This window comes from Bos taurus, chromosome 21, assembly GCF_002263795.3.
Source record: "Bos taurus isolate L1 Dominette 01449 registration number 42190680 breed Hereford chromosome 21, ARS-UCD2.0, whole genome shotgun sequence".
Lineage (NCBI taxonomy): Eukaryota > Metazoa > Chordata > Mammalia > Artiodactyla > Bovidae > Bos > Bos taurus.
Genome location: NC_037348.1, coordinates 46214897 through 46229964, shown reverse-complemented (window position 1 = coordinate 46229964; position 15068 = coordinate 46214897).

Here is a 15068-nt window from a genome sequence, read left to right as displayed (position 1 = left end):
CTCCCTTGCCTTACAATTGAGGAAAATAAGGCTCAGGGGAGATTAATTGATGCGTCGTCACCAAACAACTATTTAGGGACCCAGCTGGGACTCCCGGGTCTCCTAGCTTGCAGGTCAGTGGAGCTTAGAGTACTCTAGGATTTTGAACAAGAGGAAGTGAAGTGTTTCATTGCCTCAAATGACCACTGATTGTTCCCATCATCTCCACGCTGAGGACACGCAGAGGACCTGGTGAGCCCACTCACTCACCCACCCCCGACAGGCCAGGCCCCAGCAGCCTCAACCGGCTAGTCCTCAAGCCTCAGGCCTCCCTGGATAGATTCCCCCACCCCCCACTTCACAGTCCTCATTCTAACCTTTTCTTGAGACCCTGTTAAACAACCAATCGCTTCATGAAGCCTTTCCAAATGACTCCGAACCTCTTCAGTCTCTCTCTGCTTAATTCAGATTGGCTTCTACATTCTCCATTGCACATCTTAAATAATTTCTTAAATAGTTTTCTGCACTATACATACTATCAAAAGGATATAATGATAATATGGATGTAATCTTTTATTTTCTATTTCCCTTTTCAGGAATAGTATCTGTTTCTCCTTTCTCAAACACATTGTTTTTATTTTATCATATTGGACTATCACACAATACCAAGCACAAAAATAACTCTTAATGGAAGACAGGACCAAGCTCTTTCCAATGTAGGGACCCCCTCTAAAACTTTTGTAAGACACAGTCATTTAGTTTTTACTAGCATATGTTCTGGGTTAGGAAGCTCTCTACACTTTTAAGGCAGCACTTTTAAAATTCTGAATAACTCAAGTTGTTAGAAAATTCTAGGCTGAAATCTACTTTTCTCTCACTTCTACCAAACATCCTCAGTTCTAAGTTCCTTTCAGTTCAGCTCAGTCACTCAGTCGTGTCCAACTCTTCGTGACTCTGTGGACCGCAACACGCCAGGCTTCCCTGCTCATCACCAACTCCTGGAGCTTACTCAAACTCATGTCCATCGAGTTGGCTGGGGCCCTTTAGAACAGCTTAATCCATCTTCCACAGGAAAGTGCTGCAAGTTGTTTGAACTAATTTGCCAAAAGTAATCTGGCAACACAAGGCAAGCCTGCTGCTGCTGCTGCTAAGTTGCCTCAGTCGTGTCCGACTCTGTGAGACCCAATGGACGGCAGCCCACCAGGCTCCCCCGTCCCTGGGATTCTCCAGGCAAGAACACTGGAGTGGGTTGCCATTTTCTTCTCCAATGCGTGAAAGTGAAGTCGCTCAGTTGCGTCCGACCCTCAGCGACCCCATGGACTGCAGCCTTCCAGGCTCCTCCATCCATGGGATTTTCCAAGCAAGAGTACTGGAGTGGGGTGCCATTGCCTTCTCCCAAGGCATAGGCTTGAATTGAAAAGATAGTTTTTGTAACTCCTAGGCTTGCCTTGGAGTTACAAAAACTATCTTTCAATTCAAGCCTATATCCTGCATTTCCTGCCCCATACTACTTAATCAACTCGTGTTATCAACAAACTTGTGTTGAACACCTACTGTGTGCCAGGCTCCTTAGAGAACACACATTTCTGGGAGTTCATAGGACAGAAGGCAATGAGCAGATCAAACACATTCCTGACACACTGCAGGATGGAAACAATTCCACAATGGAAGCTTGAGGCCATTTCATCCCACTTACATTTCATCCAGATCTTCCTAAACTGCCAAAGTGTAAACCCCTCTAGAGAGTCATTGCCCCTCTCCCACACTCCATCCTGATTTAGTTCTAGCTTTCTTCCTGAGCAAATCGTCTTCTCATGGCTGCACTCCTGGATAATCCCTTCCCCAGTCTCTTCTAGAATTCTAACTTCAAAGTAAATAAATTCCCCTAAACCCTCAGCCTTTTCCCAGAATGCTCTCTCCACCTGGACACTGGAATTTCCCCTGAAGACGCTACCTCCCCTATTAAGGAAAGGCTGCTCATTTTCCCAATGTCCTCACACCACAAAGCCAGGGAAAGAAGGCTTGCCATTTTGATACTTCCAATGGCCCTTCAGATTCCTCACTTATGCATTTGCTCACTCATTCATTCAACAAATACTGTTTCAGACACACACTAAGGCCCTTTACCCAGTATACAAACACCTTAAAAGGTTAGTAAAATCTAGTTCCAGAAATAACTAGAAAGACATGACGGTCTCTCTCTGCTATTAAGACAATTTTTTTCTTTCTGGACAACTGTTACACTGAAGCAAAAACTGCTGATTCGAAGACAGATTTTTCAGTTACATTTCTGAGTTTCATTTGTCTTCCTAGGGGAGGGAGATTTTTACTGTTTCATCGTCATGTTACAATTTGGAGGGAAACATTCTACTTTCACAAATTCAAGAGAATGAAAGATAAGCAAATATAATTAGTAATGCTAAAGCCTTGTAGAGTTCTATCATGAGTTTGAAAGATACTTGATAGCAAATACTATTTTGAAGATGTATAAATTTCTGCTGTCTCTAATAATGTAAGTCCCAATGAAGCTGGTGTGTACACATTTTTCCCTTATCGCTTTGGACTTTATGAACCTAAGGATTAATGGACAGGATAGAAACACGGACAATTATTAGGGTGGCCTTTTGTGGATTGTGCAAAGCTGCTTCCCAGGTGGCGCTAGTGGTAAAGAAACCGCCTCCCACTGCAGGAGACACAAGAGACATGGGTTCGATCCCTGTGTCAGGAAGATTTCCTGGAGAAAGAAATGGCAATCAAATGGAGCGGTGTGAGGAGCTCCGCCCGTGGCAAAGGTCATGAGGAAGGAGGCTCGGCATACGCAAAGGCGGGATCGAGCCTCAGGAGTCCCCCTGGATATTCTCGAGCATCTACCCCCAAAAACCAGAGTCTGTCTACTTTACTGCTTTGTGCTCTCACTTCTGACTTTATTGGGGGTTGTCCCCCACCACCATCTCGCTCTCTCTGATAAAGAGTTAACTTACAGCGCCAGTTAATAAAGTTCCTGGGCATTAGGAGTGTTTAAATCCAAACCCCTCAGATAGCTTTCTAACTCACCTGACAAGTTTACCCGGACTCCTACAGCTATGCATACGATTGTTTACAGTCTCTCAGCCTCAAGAGGCACGGGAAGCTTAAGATATTCAAATAGCTTAGAGCCTCTCAGAGAATTAGAAACTGTCAGAATAAAACTAGTACAAGATTTCATTGATGAGCCAATGCTTGCTGCCAAGTTTCCACATCCCCTGTATTGTATTCTTGAATGTGTATTAATTAATATAGTTGGTATGTAGAAAAAATAAGTAGTGGCCTTGGTGTTAGCAACTTTAGACCCTTAAGGTAATAAATTCTTTCCTTTGTTGTAAACCCATTGCACCTCTGCCCTATAGGAATGCAACTTTATCTAACACCTTCGGAGGATGGCGCCAAACATTAAAATAATTACTCTTAGAGAAAATGTCTTACGGTTGACAAACCTTTGTCAAGAGTCATAAAATGTTAATAGGCCTTCTGGCCAGAAGATGATGTAAATCACCTAAACCATTTGTATACGATAAATGTGCAGGAAAGAAACCCTGGTTTCGATAAGGATCAAAGACTGCTGACTTTGCATGATTTCACATCCCCTATTATCCTCTATGTGCAACTTAGGGTATAAAAGCCCCTGTTGAAAATAAAGCTATGGGCCTTGCTCACCGAAGCTTGGTCTCCCCATGTCATTCTTTCGCATTCTGGCTGAGTCTGCATCTGGAGCACGGAGGTCCTCTGCAACCATTTATTTGCCTGGGCTTCTAAGACCCACTCGAGAAGGTGCCTAAGGTGGGACACCTTCCGCTATTCGAGAGGGCGCCTGCGGCCTCCGTGGTCAGAGCTAACCTGGTGTCACAGGTTATATTGATTTTCCACGTAAACCAAGCTACTCAGCCTCTTTTCTCCACTGAATTTTCCAGCTGAGCTATCCTCATTCTATTACTCTTTATATCTTTGATGAAGATATAAATAAAGCTATTGTATCCAGTGAACTCGCCGACGCCGTCTCCCCTTCGAACTCCCTGGATCAGCCGGGACTGGACCCCGGCAGCAATCCACTCCACTACTCTTGCCTGGGAAATCCCATGGACAGAGGAGCCTGGTGAACTACAGTCCATGGGATTGCAAAGAATTGGACAAGACTGAAGCAACTGAGCACTCACACACACAAAGCTGCAAGAGCCACCTGGCTGCTAAGAACCCCACTGACACCCAGGCCATGCCAATCACTCTCTCTCACCAACATGTTGCCATTTTCAGGAATCATGTAACCTAACCTCACTGACCAACCTGCACTAAAAAGTATCCAGTACAGCTGTGCAATTTGCTTATCACATTCAATCTCATTTGTTTGCCTTTTCATGCCCAAGTAAAGCTGTCTGGGGAAAAAAAAAAAAAAAAAAGGCACAAAAATCAATACATATTGAGTGAGACCGTGCATACAATTTTCATCAGAATATATAGAGTTTCAAGAGCAGAGCACAAAATCTGTTAGTGGAGGGCTCCAGATCCAGGAAGCCCTCTTTGGACTCACCTAAGATAGGACTACATAAACAAGCACTTCATAAACCCCTTTTAATGACCATATACTAAAAAATATTACAGCATTTAATAGCTGCTTTATTGTATATACAACACATAGTTTTAAAACAGGAAGTACAAAATAAAGGGTTCGTTTATTTTACGCAAGTTGAAAACTGGTTTTATAGTTGCAGCATGCTAGTTGGCATCATATAGATGAATCTAAATTTCCAAGCAGGAATGTTTCACATTTCTGAATATATGAATAAATGAATTGTTCTAAAGTATTTGCTAAACACACACACACACATTTTGATCATTGGCAATTTTACCCTGGATTACTCAGGTTTGAGTCAAGTGTTCACCCACTCTGCCTTTCACTGGGGCCATCTCTTCATACACCCGTAACTATCTGGCACAGGGTGAAATCATGATTTAGTAAAGGGGCAAGTAGGAGGCGAAATGGAGTGCTTTCTCCCCTAATTGATATTTAAGTGAGACAATAAAAAGGATGAAACAAATTAAATTAGCTAAGAAGCAAGAGCATCCCAATGAACTGGCCAAGATAATCAACTTGGAAAATTAGCTATTAAACCTCACACATGCTCATTTTCATAATTTTGTGTGTGTGCTTATGAAACACAATCCCTCCCCACATCAATAGAAACCATGGGGATGAAGGTGCTCTTCACTTCTCTGAGATAAGTTATTTGCACTTGGCCTTGATGAAGTTGGAAGTGAAATTTTTTTTTTAATGCCCTCAATCATCAGTTCCCATTTCAGTACTAGAGTGTTTTGATTAGAAACGGAAAAGTATATAAAAGAGAAGTTGACTCAAACTGAAATCCTCCACCTGATTTTATTCTCATTTCTAAATCTGTGTGCCATAATATGGGTTTTGGTTTTTATTATTATTACCTTTATGTATCATCATCATCAAGTACCTGATCTTTACTGATTTTTGGACTACCTTCCATAAATTTCTATGAGATTTAATAACTCCTACTGTTTAAATCTTTTCTAGCTCATCATCCTATGTCTCTCAATGTTAGCCCCTCTTACACATAGGTCTTCATACTTATCAACAGTTAATTCTTTATTGCTCGTGATAGTTATTGAAAAGACTATAAGCATGAATATAATCTGTGGACAATAAAAATCCATGATTAATTTTACCTAACAATTCTAATTTTATAGTTCATGGAGCTATTACTAGAACACAGAATAAGTAGCCAAGTGAGTTTATGTGAGATTCTCCTTTATACTCACCGCTTTGCTAAATCATAATTGCTACCCAGGGTAAGACATAATTTTCATGGAAATTTTTTTTAAAGGAAGAGAATTAATGAATCTGGATGATTCACAATCAAGAAATGTGAGAGCCACTGTCCTGAAGATTAGCTATTCAGATAAGAATGTTTTAATTGAAGATTATGATGGTTAATTTTATGTGTCAACTTGACTGGGCTAAGGGATGCCCAGATAGCTGGTAAAACATAATTTCTGGAAGCGTCTGTGAGGGTGTTTCTGAAAGAGACTGGCATTTGAATCGTTTGACTGCATAAAGAAGACTGCCCTTGCCATTGCAGGTAGGCATCATCCAATCCATTGAGGGACTGAATAGAACAAAAAGACAGGAAGCTCAAATTTGCTCTCTGCTTGAGTTGGAACAGCCAGCTTCTCCTGCCCTCCAACATCGACACTCCTGGGTCTCAGACCTTTGAACTTGGACCAGGACTGTACACCTTCAGCACCCCCACCTCAAGTGCTCAGGCCTTCAGACTCAGACTGGGACTTACACTGTCTGCTCCCCAAAGAAAATAGCTTCCATAACTCTTCTTCTCTATATGTGAATAAACTTCATTCTAAACTTGGAGCAAAAGTGAATAATCTAAGAACTCTTAGACCAGAGTTCTGGAGATCCCAGCTGTCATAGGGGATGGCTCAACAGTAGGGGTTCCACTGGCCCTGGGTTGCAGAAAGAAACTCAAACTTATGCTTGGTACCGAGAAAGCCAATGTCCAAACTAAGTCATACTCTGCATGTTCAGCCTTGTTTATCCTTTATCATTTCTCAGAAGAAAAAAAAAGACCAGGTAATGTAGTTGATTGTTGTTAAGTAGATGATTGTTTTTGCTGTTGTTCAGTTGCTAAGTTGTGTCCAACTCTTTGTGACCCCATCCATGGATGGTAGCACGCCATGCTCCCCTGTCCTTCACTAATGTGCTTAAATTCATATCCATTGAGTCAGTTATGCTATCTAATCATCTCCAGCCAAATTCCTGGTATTAGCATTAATTTTAACTAAATAGAAAATACCTCATGGCACACAACTAGATTAAAATATATTTTCACTAGAAATACAAGGAGGTCTTACCTTTTGAGGTAGAGATAAAGAAGGGCCTTGGTAAAGCACACAGTTGTGCATTAAAATTAGTTACACAGATTGAATTTCTTTATCAGAAATAGAATGATATGTGTTCCTGGCTTAAAAGTGTATTAAAACATTTAAAACAATAAACAAATACCACTAAACTGTCATACCACCAGATGCACTTTTGTCTCATTAGGAGTCGACACATTAGATTCTCGATAAGGGAAATAAGTTTTTGATGTCTTACCTTTTGAATGTCTTGTCTTACATTCAAATTGTTTTGTCTGTTAAGTTTCATCCCCTCAAATATTTACTGAGTACCCACTGTTTCCCAGCATATTGTATTTATTCTGGGGAAACAGTAAAAGAGATGAATATCTCTTATGAATATATTCACCTCTTATACTGTATAGAGTATAAGACATAGCCCCTTCTCCAAAAGCACTCACAGGCAATGAGTTTGATGACAGACCAGAAAAATATTATTATGCAACTTGGGAAACGAAGCATTTATGTTGTAAAAGGTTAAGTAGAATATTGCACTTTCAAATAATCCATCTTGTTCCTCTGGGTTAACTCAGTTGTTTGTTAAATCTTATACTTGCCTTCAAGTAAAAAGAAAATTGATAGATAAGCATATACAGAATCCCAACTATGTTCCAAGTATTTTACATTTAAAAATAATACACCCTTCTCTCAAAGAATCATAAACCTTAAGAGTTAAAAGAAAATTTATATTTTTAAAAGGCAAGATTTACATTAAAACTAACCTGTTAGAAGAAGAGAGGTTAAGCTAAGTATGAGAAAGATTAATCTAGGTCACATGTTAGATAGGCTTCCGTGGCCTACTCTTGATGCCTACTTAGCTGCTGCTGCTGCTAAGTCACTTCAGTCGTGTCCGACTGTGTGTGACCCCGTAGACGGCAGCCCACCAGGCTCCCCCATCCCTGGGATTCTCCAGGCAAGAACACTGGAGTGGGTTGCCATTTCCTTCTCCAATGCGTGAAAGTGAAAAGTGAAAGTGAAGTCACTCTGTCGTGTCCAACTCTTAGCGACCCCATGGACTGCAGCCTACCAGGCTCCTCCGTCCATGGGATTTTCCAGGCAAGAGTACTGGAGTGGGGTGCCATTGCCTTCTCCAATTCTTTATGCCTACAATAGATTAAAAATGGCTGTAAATTCTTTGCCACTTTTCCATCAAGAGATAGACCCCCTTCTCCTTGAATCTGGGTGGTCACGATTTTTGACCAATAGAATACAGCCGAAGTGATGATGTGCTAGTTTTCCAGGCCCAGACCAAAAGGAATTGGAAGGCTTCCACTTTCTGTCTCTTAGAACACTCACTCTTGTAATACTGCCCACTATCCTGAAAGGAAGCCAAGGAAACCCCTCATGGAGAGGCCCTTATGGATGAGAAGAACCAAGAATCCTAACCAGTAGTCCCAGTCAAACTCCCAAATGATAACAACAAGTTGCCAGCCACCTAAGTGAGCCATTCATTCTGAAGGTGAATCCCTTGGCCTCACTCTCTACCTCTGCTGCCACTACACAGAGCAAATGTGAACTGCTCAGAGGAAATGTCCTGAATTACTGACCCACAAGACCGTATTAGTCCTTCAGTCGTGTTCGACTTTTTGCAGACCCATGGACTGTAGCCCACCAGGCTCCTCTGTACATGGAATTCTCCAGGCAAGAATACTGGAGTGAGTAGCCATTTCCTTCTCCAGGGGATCTTCATGACCTAGGGATTGAACCTGGGTCTCCTCCATTGCAGGCAGATTCTTTACCGTCTGAGCCACCGGGAAAGCCCCAAGACTATGAGTCAGATAAAATCAGATTTTGGTAGGGGTCAATGGTTATGTAGTAATAGATTGTTAGAACAGAACTTAATGATTTAACATCAGAATTAACAGAAGTAATACTATCACCTCTGTGTGTGACACAGTTAGGAGTACAGGTTCTGGATCAAACTCCTGAATCCAGCTGTGTGACCCCAGACAATTTAATCTCTCTGCACCTCAGATTCTACAAAATTAGGTTAATTTTAACCTAAGTCATAGGATTTTTGGAGAAGGCACTGGCACCCCACTCTAGTACTCTTGCCTGGAAAATCCCATGGATGGAGGAGTCTAGTAGGCTGCAGTCCATGGGGTCGCTAAGAGTCGTGTCACTTTCCCTTTTCCCTTTCATGCATTGGAGAAGGAAATGGCAACCCACTCCAGTGTTCTTGCCTGGAGAATCCCAGGGACGGAGGAGCCTGGTGGGCTGCCGTCTGTGGGGTCGCACAGAGTCGGACACAACTGAAGCGACTTAGCAGCAGCAGCAGCAGCAGCATAGGATTTTTGAAAGAATGAAATAACTCACATAAAGCACTCAGAGCTTAGCACATAGCTAACATTGTTGAGAATTCACTCTTAGTATTGTGGGAAAATCTTCTGAATTAGAAACTACTGACTTGTAAAAACAGACTTTCAGAACATCTGTTCACAGCTTGGGAACTTGTTTGTCTATATGTTAGATTCTTAAGCTTTACTCTGCTCAGTTTCCCATATAAAACCATGAGCACTTCAATGACTATCTCCCTCAGGATTAATTTGGTGTTATCCCAAGCTCTTATATTTCATGTACTGTGAAAACATTCTTTCAAGAAATGGTCTGCCTCATTGAAACCATGTATCTCAATTGTGTTAAGTATATAATGACTTGCCATGTTAACAAGATAAATCCAAGGTTAATTTAATGTGAGTATTTGAGATTTATTTTATTTCTTCTGGCTCTGTGAATTTAAACATTTCTGCCACTTAATTTTTTTCCTGTGTTTAGTTAGAAACATTACTCCAGCAAGCAGATCCACAGGATAAATTTGCAAATACCACTTTCCAAACTTCTGAGCTGTTTAAACAGAGTATGAGTTCCATGCCTATGAGTATTTTTTTAATTGTTTATCCTGCTGTTAAACATTACTGAATTCTGCTACTTCAAACTAGTCAGGTGGTTCTGTTAGGGTCCAAAATTAATTTTGAGCAATTCTACTAGCCATATCCTGTATGGCTCAAGAGAGCAACTTGTGAGGAGAAAAATCAAGACGAGTTTAAAAAAAAAAACAAAACAGGTTTGCAAATTGAGATGTGAATAATAAACCAGTCTCATTAATGTTGTAATCCAAAAACCTTTAATCTTCCTGTGAGAACTTGTATGTAGGAGCATACTCTCTGTAGACTGTTGTCAGAAATTCAGAATAGTATCATATATCAATTCACAATAATCTCCGGACATATCGTGAATAGCATTACTCAAAATATCTTAATTTGTGCATCAGGTCTTCTAAATGGGTAAATTCCCTGTGCAAAATGAAGGCAAAGAACACTATAAATTGAAGTGCAATAAAAGGAGTTTATTTCCAAGCCACAGCTTGGAATCATGTCTTTTTAGAATGTTGCTGGCAAAGAATGAATTCTTGATTAGGCTTTGTTGATAGGCAAAATGTGGAGCACATTTTCAGTTTTCTAAGTCTTGGTGACTCTAGAAATCCAATTCTGAACTACATAAAATAGCTCATCACAGTTCCCTCTCCCCCCACTCAAAAAAGCAATAGTCAACAAGGAGTGAACTGACAGCCTACAAGAGAGTTCATGATTTCTAGGCTGGTCTCTGGAGATACAGACAAAAACTTTTGTTTTTAATTTGAAAACATCAGGGAGGATAGAAAAATTGTTAGTCAATGACAAAAAAGAAAGAGGAAAAAGATGAAATAGGTAAGGATGGAGGGACCAGCATATTTGAGGAGGGGAGCTCAGAGATATTCATGAGGAAATTATATCGTGTGTCATCAAAAAGGTTTCTAGAGCAGTTGTGTCGGAAGTTGCTGCCGCCATAATCCGCAGATACCGTATGGAAGTAAGAATGTGAGCGCCTGGAGTCAGTTCCCTAAATCCACCACTGGCCAACTGTATGATCTTAGAAATATCTTTAAATATTCTGCTCTTGTTTCTCCAGATAACAGCAATTATTAAAACACGCCCTCTACTTGTCCTACTGAAATTCATGAGCTAAAATTCTTTGAAAGCCATATGCAGATTATAATGTAAATGATGTAGCTTGCTCGTCTAGTTTTTGTCACCCTTGTTCCAAGAGCCCATCCCAGTGTGAGCCTTCTTGAACACTGAGGTCATGCCCTTTTTTAAGCCTGATTCATTAGCATATTGTTAGTTTCTGCTTCCTACACCATAGACAGGGTCAGAAGCTCCATAGAGCCAGAGGACGTCCCTAGTTTCCTTGCTGGTATTGTTACATTGAGCCTACCTACAGATCTCCCTTTCGGCGGCCCCTCCTCTATGGTTTCACATTTCATGGGGTACAATATTTCTGTCATCAAATTATCTTCAAATACTCAGTCCCCTGACAAACATTAAGTCACATAAAAACATTACCAAAAGGTATTAAAAGGTGAGCCTCCATGTTTTACATTTCCTCTGGAGTCTCATTTTCAATGATTTACATAACTGCTTCAGAATATCAAATGCTTTTTTAAATGTCACCATTTGCGGGGATTATTTGTACATTGCTCTTAATTAACTTCCATTTCAAAATCTGGTTGGTCAGAATCTTTTATTTTTTTGCATCCTATCTTGTCTCACTCAGCACTGGTTTAATTAGGTTCCCAGCTTGCTTTTACCTAGATCAAAAGCGGGAAAAGGGGACTTGAGGGGGATTATCATAATAAATAAAATTTGCCTGCTCGTCCTTTGGTTCTCCATTCTATGTTTTTTTTTTCAGTTTGTACTGTAGAAATAATGAAGGCACAACATGCCTATTCTACATATGATAATGCATCAAGGGGACCGCAGACACTTATTAATAAATATTAAAACAACAACTGTGCTATTTAAAAACTGAACCTAATTTCAAGCTCAACATTTTGTCTTGAGAATATAGAACAAATAAATCATACTACATTTTTAATGGTCTTCTCTCTTTCAGAAACCATAATATCAAGAGAGAAATGTCATCCATACCATTTACTCATTAAATTATAGTTATACTAATTTTTCAACTGACAGAATCATGAGATAAAATCATCAATAATCAGAAGAAAAAAAGAAATGTGAGAGATCATTCCAGGAAAATGAATGCAGGGCAAAATGAAATCTAGCTAGAGGAAACTCATGCACATCATTCAATTTTGATACTCATTTGATGATTTTTCAAACAATGCTGTAAACAGTAAAAAAATAAAAGTTTATTTTATTCCCTTTCAACTCTCCAACTAAATTTCCACTGTCCTCTCATGGTAGCCACTGCTTAGAAATAGGATATAAAGGTTTTCAAAGTATTCTAATGCTGTAATAACTAAGTGTATGTAACATTTATAAGGGCTTCTCAGGTGGCACCAGTGGTAAAGAAGCTGCCTGCCAATGCAGGAAACGTAAGAGACAAGAGTTCAATCCCTGGGTCGGAAAGATCCCCTGGAGGAGGGAATGGCAACCCACTCCAGTATTCTTGCCTGTTAAATCCCATGCGGACAGAGGAGTCTGGTGGCGTACAGTCCAAAGGGTTGCAAAGAGTTGGAAATGACTGAAGCAACTTAGCACACAAACACATTTATAAATATAATCATACAAATAATATCCAAAATGCATGCATGCATGCATGATCAATTTTTCCTTTTGACATTCAGGTTGTTGAATATTTTACCACATACATCTTTGGGCATAAGTTTAAATTTTGAGGGGGGGGAATATATATTCCTAGGGATGTAATTACTAGCTCAAAGGATACATACATTTTTATTTTGATACCTTCAGCCAAATTTGCCTTCCAAAACCTAATGCAATTAGGTTTGTATATGAAAGCAAGCATTTCCCTACATTCATCACTGGACACTATGTTATCCATCCTGTTTCGCAATACAATTATGATTTTTTTTTATTCTATAATTTCAGCGGCATCTTGAAAAAGAGCAGAGGTAAAGTATGAGCTTAGTTCTCTACCTTTTACTAAAGTCACCATTAAATATCTAAAACTGGGAACAAAATAAGTAAACCTTTTTTCTGAGCGATCTTTCAACATACACGCAGACACCCAACCACATGTATGTACATGAGCATGCACGTGTGCACACACACACAGAATCATCTCTAAAATATCCATAAAGGGCGGAGTGACAATATGGAATTCTTTTTTTTAATACAAATTTATTTATTTTAATTGCAGGCTAATTACTCTATAATATTGTATTGGTTTTGCCATACATCAACATGAATGTGCCACGGCTGTACATGTATGCCCCATCCTGAACCCCACTCCCACCTCCCTCCCCGTACCGTCCCTCTGGGTCTTAATCTTTAATTTACAAAGGGACATTAAGTTGCAAATACCAGATATCCAAGTAGCATCTGAAATTTTGTATAGTTCAAACCATAAGCTCTAGGGAAATTGAGACTTTTTAAGATTAGAGTTAGTTTGATATTTAAGACGACCTCAAAAACTGTCATGTGAGATTCTGGAGATAAAATATATCACAATAATGACCCTTATTGCTAGGTCTGGTTTCAAATCAAAATTCAAACAACTATTATGACAGTTCAACACAACAGTGAATTATGGCACTAACCATGAGCAATTTGTCCAGCCTTTGTTTGAATGGAAAACAGAACAAGAAAGACACATAACCAACCTCTTAGTAACTATTTGGAAAGTAAAAAGAATTAAAACAAGAATAAATGTCCACATTTTGACCAACATAACAGAACAGAGAGATCAAAAGTATACCAACTATACAGCTTAAATATGAATATATTATAAAATAACATATTACTAAATAGAGAGTAGGAAGGATTATCTAACATAGTTTAGGGATGAATAGGTTAAGAATCTGTTAAAAACATGGATTTGCACTATATACCAATTAATAAAACTAATTCCAGATAGATTAAAGAGATTAATATAGGAAATAAAATTCTTGAAAAATAAGCAGAATAGAATGATTGTCAGACCAATGGAGACAGAAGTTGCAAAGGTAAAATTGACATTCAAATATGAAAAACTGTTTTATCTTGTTTAATAAAAAAAGAAAGCTAATATAAGTGACAGTAGCATTGCTATTTTCAAGACAAATATCAAGGTCAAAGGTATAAACAGACAATTTATAAAAAGAGTAAATACATATAAAGGAGTAAGCACATTCTTGCTGGTATTCTTAACAACGCAAGGTGTTGACGCAGCTTAGATTGGCAAAATATTCTTCAGTTCACGTCAGTTCAGTCACTCAGTCGTGTCCGACTCTTTGCGACCCCATGAATCGCAGCACGCCAGGCTTCCTTGTCCATCACCAACTCCCGGAGTTCACCCAGACTCACGTCCATCGAGTCAGTGATGCCATCCAGCCATCTCATCCTCTGTTGTCCCCTTCTCCTCCCGCCCCCAATCTCTCCCAGCATCAGAGTCTTTTCCAATGAGTCAACTCTTTGCATGAGGTGGCCAAAGTACTGGAGTTTCAGCTTTAGCATCAGTCCTTCCAAAGAAATCCCAGGGCTGATCTCCTTCAGAATGGACTGGTTGGATCTCCTTGCAGTCCAAGGGACTCTCAAGAGTCTTCTCCAACACCACAGTTCAAAAGCATCAATTCTTCGGCACTCAGCTTTCTTCACAGTCCAACTCTCACATCCATACATGACCACAGGAAAAACCATAGCCTTGACTAGATGGACCTTTGTTGACAAAGTAATGTCTCTGCTTTTGAATATGCTATCTAGGTTGGTCATAACTTTCCTTCCAAGGAGTAAGCATCTTTTAATTTCATGGCTGCAGTCACCATCTGCAGTGATTTTGGAGCCCAGAAAAATAAAGTCTGACACTGTTTCCACTGTTTTCCCATCTATTTCCCATTAAGTGATGGGACCGGATGCCATGATCTTTGTTTTCTGAATGTTGAGCTTTAAGCCAACTTTTTCACTCTCCTCTTTCACTTTCATCAAGAGTCTCTTTAGTTCCTCTTCACTTTCTGCCATAAGGGTAGTGTCATCTGCATATCTGAGGTTATTGATATTTCTCCTGGCACTCTTGATTCCAGCTGGTAATTCTTCCAGCCCAGAGTTTCTCATGATGTACTCTGCATAGAAGTTAAATAAGCAGGGTGACAGTATACAGCCTTGATGTACTCCTTTTCC